This window comes from Mchenga conophoros, linkage group LG23 (genome assembly GCF_057382185.1).
Source record: "Mchenga conophoros isolate Kocher_MC1m ecotype Shallow Benthic linkage group LG23, M_conophoros_male_GT1.1, whole genome shotgun sequence".
Taxonomy (NCBI): Eukaryota; Metazoa; Chordata; class Actinopteri; order Cichliformes; family Cichlidae; genus Mchenga; species Mchenga conophoros.
In genome coordinates, this window is record NC_140547.1 from 33320485 (window position 1) to 33331970 (window position 11486).

The following is an 11486-nucleotide window of genomic DNA, read 5'->3' on the forward strand; positions in this document are numbered from 1 at the left end:
CATTATTTTATTTTATATGCTGGAATATGCAGAAAATATGTATAAATGTTAAAGAATTTCTTCAAGTCAAAGACTGTTCTATATAATTTAATTTTTGCTTGATGCAATGTGCATAAAGTTAAAAGATTAAGAGACTTTTTCATTTGATTCAATTTTATATGATGGATTATGCAATAGAACTGGGCTGAAATGTCTATTCCTTTATTACCCATTCAGGTTGTGTATCATGTTTTTTAAAAGTAACTAACTAACCAAGTAACTAGGTAACTAATTACTTTTGAAAATAAGTAATCAGTAAAGTAACTGGATTACTTTTTTGGAGAAGTAATTAATTACTAATTACTTTTTTCAAGTAACTTGACCAACACTGGTGACAACTTAGCTGAAAAGCGTTGGTGAGACAGTTGTTGCTGCCATGCTGCTGGTGCAATTAGGAGCTAAGCTAGGCTAATAGTCACATTAAACTAGCATGTCACTTTAGACCCCGTGAGTGAATACTATAAACAGCAGAAAGTGTGCTTCTAATAAAGCACTTATAGGTTACACCAACAGAATGAATAATACTGTAGAAGTTAGTCATTAATTGCTACACAAATTAAGCAGGAATAGATATGACAGGTATGACAGTACTACAGTGAGAGCTAGTATAAATACATACAGCTGGCTTTGACTATCAGATATTATACTGAACATTTAATATGCAAACTCCAAGAATGTGACTTACGAGAAATACCACAACAGGAGCCTCTATCATTCTTACTTGAAGTCATTCAGTCTTCTGGTCTGTCAGCATTTTCTCTAATGCCATCTAAAGACAGTAATTTACTCTCAGGGCTTATGAAAAAATCGATACGTACTTACCATGCTTTTACTGTTCAGCTGAAGCTGTGGCTTTTTGTGAAGACCACTGTTTTTGTACAGTGTTGTCACAAGTTTCGATACACTGGTAGGCATAAAATTGTATGTGTTATCTCTATGTGATTGGGAGCTATTTAGGTGAATATGGTTATTTTATTGAGAGGCTGCTTTTTTAAAGAATTGGTGTCATGTTCTGCTCATCCACAAGCTTTGTTCCTCTCAAAAGAATCATCCATTCAATTAAAGGTTGTGGGGAAGCTGGAGCCTGTTATGGTGAAGTACACCTATGGCCAATTTAGAATCACATAGCCTTTCTTTAGACAAAAGCTGGAGTACTCAGATAGAACCCACACAGACACAGGGAGAACATGCCAATTCCACACAGAAAGGCATCAGGCTAAATTTGAACCCTTCTAACTGTGAAGTGATAGTGCTGACCACTGCGCCACCATACCACCCCACCATATATAAAATTCAATTAAACAAACATCTTAATTACCACCAATCACATTACTTTCTCTATTTTACATAGATCGACACACTCTGTTTTCCATGCACGTCCCAGGCATCAGCTGCTCTAGTGGTCTCTGTCCAGCTTGTTTTTGATGGTATGGCATTAACCACAAAGTAAACCACTAATTAGGCCATTTCCATGCACATAATCTTCATTAGAAAAAACTCTTGCATGAGCGTATCCATGGTCATAATGTAGCAGCCAAATCTATCTTCACATTGTCTCTATTGCACACACACATACAAGCGTAAAAGTAATTGCAGATAACAATAATTAATAACATCAATAGCATCATTCTAGATTTCTATCGACGGCAGGGTTAATGGACACATTTATCTAAGCTAATGCTACAAACTTACATCATCGTCTTCAAATATGCTACCAGCTTGCTGCAGTCTACATGGAGGTTTTCACCTTTCCACACTCATTCCTGGCTGAAGAATTGTAAAAGAACCATAAAATATCATTACTTGGGAAAGTGCCCAAAAATAAGTGTGTCAAGCTTGTTGCAAAATACTCACACTGAAAAGTGCTTCAGCAAAATACTGAGCAAAGGCTGTTGATACTTATGTATATATTATATTTTTGTTGTTGTTGTTTTTTATTTAATTTAAACATTTTTACTTTGTCATTATGAGGTATTGGTGTAGAGTTTTGAAACTATGTAAAAGAAAAAAAAGTGGGGGGGGGGATGGGGTCAATTACAATAAATGAAAAACAAAAAAATCTGTCATGTTCTGGGTATTTGACCAAGCTTCTTGAGTTTCTTGTGTTTTTTATGATTGTTATGTATTATGATTATGATTATGATTTGATAAAGACATGAACACCATGTCTTTATGCTGTTTCATGTCTTTATCCTGTCTTTCTTTTCTCACCCCAACCGGTCAAAGCAGATGGCCCCGCCCCTCTCTGAGCCTGGTTCTGCCGGAGGTTTCTTCCTGTTTTTCCTTCCCACTGTTTTTCTTTTCCTTTTTTTTTTCTTTTTTTCTTTCCAGAGTGCGAGTGTGACAAATGTGGCACCTCTTCATGCGATGACAGGACAGGAGTGTGTCACTGCAAGCCGGGAGTCACTGGACGGCTGTGCGACCAGTGTCAGGTGAGACAGAGAACGTGAGCTTCTTTATTGCAGCTCTTATTTCTTCTTTATTAATAAAAAATATGTCCCTTCGTGAACAATTAGGCACTGACAACTAGGCTTAGGCAAGTTCCTGGGTTAGGTAAGAATAATAATAGAAGATCGTGGTTTGGGTTAAAATGCATTTTGTTTTCTTGGCTACCATGGTAACACCTTCCAACTTTCTCTGATATCAAAAAAACTTTCTGTCAAAATAGATAAGTTAGAAATTGATCCTCCCAAACAAACAGAAAGCCTTTTTCCGACTATTTCATATTCTGTTATGAGACTGGCATGGAGTGGCTACAGGGCAGGACCACCCATATGATTATGATTTTGATTTGAAAAACACATGAACACCATGTCTTTATCCTGTTTCATGTCTTTATCCTGTCTTCCTTCTCTCACCCCAACCGGTCACAGCAGATGGCCGCCCCTCCCTGAGCCTGGTTCTGCTGGAGGTTTCTTCCTGTTTAAAGCGAGTTTTTCCTTCCCACTGTTGCCAAAGTGCTGCTCATAGGGGGTCATATGATTGTTGGGTTTTTCTCTGTATGTATTATTGTAGGATCTACCTTACAATATAAAGCTCCTTGAGGCGACTATTGTTGTGACTTGGCGCTATATAAATAAAATTGAATTGAATTGATTGGGGCAGCTGGTGGTTAGCTCTGTTGCCACACAGCAAGAAGGTCCTGAGTTCAATTCCACCATCAGGCTGGGGTCTTTCTGTGTGGGGTTTGCATGTTCTCCCCGTGTGGGTTCCCTCTACGTACTCCGGCTTCCTCCCACCGTCCAAAGACATGCCGTTTGTGGGGATAGGTTAACTGATTAATCCAAACTGCCCGTAAGTGTGAATGCGGGAGTGAATAATAATAATAATAAAAATAATGAATTGCATTTATATAGCGCTTTTCGGGGCATTCACACAATTGCTAATGGCTTTCTGTCTCTGTGTGTTAGCCCTGCGACAAACTGGCGACCTGTCCAGGGTGTACCCCGCCTCTCGCCCTATGACAGCTGGGATAGTCTCCAGTGACACCCCCCCAACCCTGATAAGCGAATGGATGGATTGAATTTAAGGTTCTCCTTGTGTCTTGGTCTCTCCTCTGTGTTGCTGGTATGTGTCTGTCATGTCATCTGTGTTTGTGTCTCTCGTGTCCTGTTCATGTCTGTGTGTCTCGTCTCCCGTAACTGTTTCCGTGTTCCCTTCTTTGTGTCTTCTCCCATTGTCTCCCTAGTCCGTCTAGTTTCCCTGAGTGTCCCTTCTCCCAGCTCCCGTGTCAAGCTGTGTGAGTTGGTCTGCGTTTTTATGTTTCCTGTTTTACTTTGACAGTCCTGTGTCCAGTGTCTTCAGTTTTACTTCCCCATATGACTACATTTATTGGTTCCAGCTTTTCCCCCATGTGTTTCCACTCTCCGTAATCACTCTGGTGTGCTTATGTTATGTCAGTTACCTTGTGTCCTATAGCTCTCCATGTTCTAGATTCCTCGTCAGGTCTCACGTTTCCATCTTTCCTGTGTGGTAGTTTGAGGTTTAGTCTGCTCAGTTTATTTTATTTAGTCAATTCTCATTTTGCATTTTGCTTTGTGCCTTTAATAAATGGTTCACCTTTTGTTTAATATTACTTTTTTCTGCAAGTGTCTGCTTTTGGGTCCATTCTACACTCTACACGGTCTGCCAGCTCAGACTGTGACAAAATCAGTTGAATGAAAAGACGTGAGTAGTGTGTGGCACGGTTAACTGTCAAAATCTACAGGGGAGATTCAAAATATTATTGAAAAATGAAAGTGGAGTGTTGCCAGAGCAGATGGTTAAAGTTAATACATTCAGGTATTCTAGTGAGCTCTCATGCTAATCTCAGATGCTAATCTGAAAGTTCTTCTGAGCTTGTATTTGGTCAACCTTTATAGAAAAAGTCAGAGTTGCTGTCCCCTCTCTATCATTGTCAGTGCTTTCATTGATCATGTATTAAAGGAGTTAACAACTTTTTTTTTATCCTCTGACTTCTTCTTCTACTGACTCTATAAGGTGGTTAGCAAGAGGAAACTCCTCTGTTACTGTGATAAATCCCTAAAGCCTGTTTACTTGCTAAGCTTGCATGTGGTGGTTCCACAGAAAGAGCAGATCGTAACTGATCTCACAGCAGTTAAAGCAAAGCCAGCAGCAGCTTGCCTTGCATGCTGGTCTCACATCAATTTAGAGTCAGTGACTAGATGTCAATCCACAATGTGCATGCACTAACCGCCCGAAGAAAGCTGCTGGCCTCTCAGCTTACCCAGCTCAAGTCACTGTTCATGGGAGACAGACACATCCATAAAAAACCACTACAGACACCACTACACTTTCCTATGAGAATGAAATGAGTGTAGCTTTCAGCAACAACAGCCAACTGGAGTTGGCAGCAATGTAAAAATTGCAAACAAGCACTGTCTGCCTTGCTTGTCCTCAATGAGACACCACTTGCTCAAATCCAGATTCCTAGCAGTATACTAATTATGCTCTCTTCACCACCTTTTTTCTTTGCTTGCTAAAGATAATTTAAAATGCTGCTGAACCGACTAACCAGTTTTAGAAAATTGTTGCATAGTTGATGTTGTCAGGTTTCTGGGCATTTTGGACAAATCACAGAAACCAAGGTCAGGAAGTACAAGTAATTTATTTCAAATATAAAATGACTGTGTAAATATTTTCAGATCTAAATTATTTGTTAAGATGAATGATCTGTTTTATTATGAGAGCTAAGCCAAGGAGCTTAGTGGTGGGAAAGTCTGCTCTTTTATAGGACAAAAATAGAATTTTACTTCAAACGAATAAAAATAGTGCTTAACATGCACTATTAAATTATATTCTCAACAAAGCTTCTCTGAGTTGTCTACAGAGTTAGTCTGCAGAGACAGAAAGAGAACTCACACCTTTATTCAACAGTCATGACTGCATCAGTGTAATAGGCAAAATAAATAACTCAACTCATTATGTCATTAGTCCGAATTTACTAAAATTGACTCAACAGGGTTACCACGCCATTGTGTCAGTCTTTTTATGCCTTGGCTTAAAGATTGGAAATGGTGGTAGGTGTTTTCCAGGGTAACATGCGTCACCAGTGACATTGCAACAAATCTTAGTAATGTTCAATGGAGTTTAAAATAGAAAAAAACACATTCAACACTGATGCATACCTTTGTAATTCCCCAAGAGAGAAAAAAGAATTTCCTTGGAAAACTCATGATAAACATACTAAGTCACATTATTTGGAATTTCAGTTTATGGTGTGTAATAAAATCGTTCTCAACAGTCAATTTTATAGGTCTGCACAAAAAGATAGATTACAGAATGAAAATACAAATTTAAATCACAGCCATTCAATTGCCGCACCCTGAAGCAGGGGAATTATAGGACAATTTAAACCCAAGAAAACAGTTCTGCTAAGCAGCTGTAACAAAAATACACCCCGGCTCGTTCCTTCGCCCCTGAGGACCCAGGATCTGGCAGATATTCCTGTATTTATTGGAAACAAATCCAAAACAGAACAGAGGAAAAATAAGTGTATGCCAAAGAAAAGTTGCCTTGTAACATCTTTCAGTCTGACCTGACTGTAAGACAAACCATCACTGTATTAAATATGATAATACGTGAGATTAGCACGTGTTAAATGGGTCATGAGGATGACTTTAGGGGGTTGCAACATGAACAATGAACCAGGAAGGAGACACATTTTCTTAAAGCTTTGGGGTATGGTATGCCAACATAAAAATGTCTTTCACCTCCCTTGGATGCGTCTTTGTGGACAATAACCAGACCGTATATAAAGCTCTGCTTGCCCTGGTTCCAGTTGAAAACTGTAGTTTGACTCCATTTAATGGATGTGTATGAGTACTTGGACCTCTGAGTCCTTGATTGGAGTCATCTCCCTTGATCCCAGGACCAGTTTTCTTCATAGCAAAGATAAAACTTGCAATTGTGGCCACAAGTAAGCAATGCACACTAATCATGCCATAGATATATAGCAGCATAGAAATTTGAAGTGCATTTTTAAAAGGTAAGCTGTTTTTCTTTAAAAACAAAACAAGAATGTATGTCATCAGCACACATGAGTCAAACTCACCTCTTTAGTAAAACATGTTGGCATATTCATGAATAAATTAGTAGATTTTTGATAGGCTAACTGATGCCTGGTGATGCTAGCAAACACATAATGAGAACCAGGAAAAAATAATTAATTGTAAATTATTTTATCTTGTGCTTTTTCATCCAACAACATTTTGGTTGGTTGACTGAGTGAAATTTCAAATAAAACATAACATTATGGCATGTGGTTTTGTGGTCTATTTAAACAGGTTTATTTGCTTAACCAATACATCTGTGAAATATGGCTATAAATAAGGCAGAGAGCACATTTAAGAAGTCTTGTAAATAGTTTTTCTAGGCTTTGCTGTCCTTTTGACCGTGACTGTCTGACGAGGTGGAAAACTCAAATGAGACTGAAAATACTGAAAATAGAAATTTAAAATAAGCCACCAGTTGAAAAAAAGTAATTGTGTAAGGCTAACTAGCCAATTATACCAAATAAAGTAAACTAAATAAATGACCACACCTCATCTCCTAATGCATTTACCTGCCCAAGACTACGTTTTTTTTCCTCCTTTCTGTCTCAGCCTGAGGACTTTCTGCACTGAGACAGCTCCCTGACCCTACCAAGCTTTACCTGCTACTTATTTTCAATAAACTAAATGCTACACTTCCCAATGGACTGATTTTTGAAAGAAAAAATTATATGATATGTTTACATTTTTTATTTGTTATCGTTTTAATCCATATCTAAGAGTAATTTTTTAAATTAAGCCATTTTTCACTTTGTGGTGTCAGTTGGATGACTGTACAGCCATGCGTTTAGCTCTGAGTGACTGGAGCATTCCCATGCAGCACTGCACACAGTGGAGACTGCAACAACAACCCTGGGGCAAGGACACACAATAATTGTGTCACGTGCTGTTCATTTTTCTTAGTTTATTATAGATTTGCGTGGTAAAAATAAATAAGCATTCATATCTGAACACATGATGGAAATAATGTGTTTTAATGCAACCTGAAATCTGTGTCCTAATTGAATAGCAGATTATGTAGAACAGAGAAATTCCTGCCTCTGCCAGCAATAAGGGGACAATTGTATTTCTTAAACAAATACATGTATCCTAAGTCTGACAGAAAACAATTACTTTTTTACTATTTCATCAAAATATTTAAAAAATAATCATTTTTGGTAATACAGTAGATATTTATTTAACTGCATAAGTAATAATATATTACAGTTTTTCACACAGGAAAGAGTACAGCAAGCTGCAGGAGGCTGTCGTGTATTTAAAAGAATAAAAGACAGGCAGTACAGAACAGTATGTTTTAATGTGGTACAAGTTGTGTCTGTGTTTGCCTTTCTGTAAAACCGCATGCCACAGAAAGAAGCTGTCTTTGGTTCCAGTTCAGTCCCTTATTTGTGATAAAGGCTTTAATGTCATCCAGTGATAACGTTGCAGTAATAAAGATTTACTGATTATCACGACTGAGCTTGGGGAGGGGTGATGCGCGTCATCTTGTATGCAGTGTGGTTTTGGCAATGGGATCTGTGTCTGTGAGAACACAGATTATCTGACCTCCCATAGGAGTTTTTTTGTGCAATTATGGTTGAGATTTAGATACACACAAACTTGGGAGTATATATTCCCAGCCAGATAAACTTTACTCACACACACACAGGAAAATATACAATCACAGATAACACATCCTATTTCCAACAGACAAGATTAAGCTTATAAAAAGCATCCTCCTCTCTCTTCTTCTGTATTTCTCCATCTCTATCATTGGATTTTTTCCTTGGCTTTTTACATGCTTACATCTGTCTGTCACTATGCCATAGACTACACATAGCATGTCCTGCACAACAAGCCAGATTCTTCCTTTTCGCGCAAATAGCTGGAACCACAGGCTGTGGTCGATGTTATGCAAACCAGAAAAATACTATGAAGCAACAGCACATGAAATTAGCCATTTTTTCCTTTACAACTATGGCCTGCTTTTACTCAAAGTACTGTATGGTGATGTGAGCATAAAAAAAACATGACTTCTTTTAAGTACTACCAAGAGAACAAACAAACACGCAGGCAACATAGAAATGTGGTCTGTGTGTGTGTGTGTTTTTAATTTCCACAAATGTAATGATACACACAGTCTGGGGACACTAATGTCATCACGGGGCTGTGTGATTAGACCATAATCTAGTTATATACCTGAAATATGCACGGCCATTTCCTTTTTGAGTGATTATGCTGAGTCACTGTGCCATGCAAAGCTCAAATGTAATTCAGGGAAGTGATACAGACTTCAGATTGGTTTCAAACCTGGTCATCACTGAGTGCTCTACAAAATGAAACCGTCCTCTAACATTTAAAACTCTCGTACATGTCCCTCCTGATTAAATATGAAAGAGGCAGAGGATTTTATTTTAAATGTTCTAAAACTAACATTTTTCAGGCATGTGTGTGTCTGTTGTTTCTTTCTTTCTTTGTTACTTCAGTGTGCGGCCTCTACATATTCACAAAGTATGAATCTTAAGTATAAGCGCACAACTAATGATTTGGAAGAGCTAAAAAGGAAAAAAGGGGAGGAGATCTAGTAGATCTAGTAGGTCGACGTTTTTCACTGTGAGATGTTGTTTTGTTTTTATTTTAAAAGTCTTTCTTTTTGGTCATTTTCCAAGAAATCATAATCTTGAATGATTAACAGTTCATTTATTTTTTTAGTGTTCTTAGAAAAGAACAGGCACCTTTAGATAAAATGACCTGCTGATGCTTTAAATACAACATCCGCATGGGGAAGAAAAGTGATTTAAGTGAACATGGCATAGTTGTTGGTGTCAAATGGGCTGCTCTCGGTATTTCAGAAACGACAGATCTCCTGGGATTTTCCTGCAAAAACATCTCAAGGTTTTTACAGGGAATTGTCCAAAAAAGAGAAAATATTTGGTGAGCCTCGTTTAAACACCACAGCCTAGCTAAATATTGTTGCTAACCATGTCCATCCCTTTATCACCGCAGTGTACACATATTCTGATGGCTGCCTCCAGCAGGTTAATGTGCTCAAATGACCTCCACAATCACCAGATCATAATCAAATAGAGCGTCTTTGGGATGTGATGGAACAAGAGATTTGCATCATAGATGTGTAGCCAACAAATCATTAACTACGTGATGCTTTCGTGTCAGTATGGACCAAAATCTGATGTTGAATCTGTTGAATCGATGCCATGAAGAATTAAGGCAATGCTGAAGGCCAAAGAAGGTCAAATCTAAATAACTTTTTTCTCTCACTGATTGATCTTTAATTTCTTTTTTGTACTTGTTGAATGGGCGGCTGTAGCTCAGGAGGTAGAGTAGGTCATCTACTGAGCCGAAGGTTAGTAGATGCCTGGCTCCCCCAGTCTGCATCCCAAGTATCCTTAGCATAGCTGTCTTACTAACTCAGTAACCTTCCCAAAGGAGTGTGAATGTTAGCTAGGAAGCACCGCGCATAGAAGAAAGTGCTTGTGTCAATGGGTGAATGTGGCATGTTGTACAAAGCACTTTGAGCGCTCCGGGAGAGTACAAAAGTGCTAAGAATCAGTCTGATGTCTTTCTAGTACATTTGTGAACTGTGAAACTGAAGGCTGAATAAAATAACAACAAATCCAAATTGTACTGATTTTAAATATCTTGGCCAATACCAATATTATCTTTTCAACTAACAATTCGGCTGTGTTCATTTGTTTATCATGCCAAAATTGAACAAGCATACGATCACTCATACAAATATGTGGAACTGGATCCATATGCAAGGATGGAAAAAAAAAACTCAAAGGAAATGAAAGAATTAACTCACTTTTGAACAAGCATTTTCCTGGATTGCATTCTGTGACAATAGGAAAAACATAGAAAAAAATCTAAAACCACAGAACACTGGAAACCATCACAAATTTGTTTTCTCTATCATTTGCACGATATGCATTGCATATTTGTACTGTCACGTTTCTGTTTAAATACTCTCCAAATTCCAGTAAAAAGGAAACAAAGAGATATAAAACAAAGCGCCTCATCAGTCCCGTCAGCAGCTTTTAACACTAGCAGGGATTTTTCTGAGGGTGCAATTCTCCTTGAATTATATATGACAAATTTCAGTCCAGGTCACTCTCTCACCATCATAAATAACACATAAATAACGCAAGTGTTAATGTTTTCGTTTAACTCGAGTTAGAAGGGAGAATGTGTCATTGATTGGACTTTTAATCCCAATTTCCATGGAAGCATTTCCACAGCACTAATCAGACCCTTAACCCATCTTATCATACATCTGTCTGTGAAGGTTCTCAGTCATCCAGGTCATCGTAGTCAAAGGAGCTTGCAAAGAAAAGCGTCTGGACTTCTTTGAGTTGCTTGAAGACGTTTCACCTCTCATCCGAGAAGCTTCTTCAGTTCTAAGGTCAAATGGTGGAGAGTCCCCATACATACTGGACAGAAATTTTTGGAGTGGCACAAATAATTTGTGTGGCATCTTATTGAAAAAGAGGTGAAAGGTAAATGGCTGCAAAAAACTTTGTGGTTTGCAAAACTTGTGCATTTAATTTTAAAATTGACCATTTATATTTGCATTTAAAGTTATGAAATATGATTCATTAAACATGTTTGTGGTTGAAACAGTAAAAAATATAACATTTTCTAATCAGATCTAATGTTTTTTGTCTGATTTTAGATCAATACAGTGTGTCAAAATAAAAACATAACTGTACATAACATAACCAGAGGGTTAAACATTTTTTTAAAGTAAGGCAATAGTTGTTTTTCAAGTAATTAATTACTTTTAGAATCTTGTAACTCAGTTACTAACTTAGTTACTTTTTTGAAGAAGTAACTAGTAAATATAATTAATTACTTTTTCAAGGTAACTTGCCCAGTACTGGTTGTTAAGCTGTAATC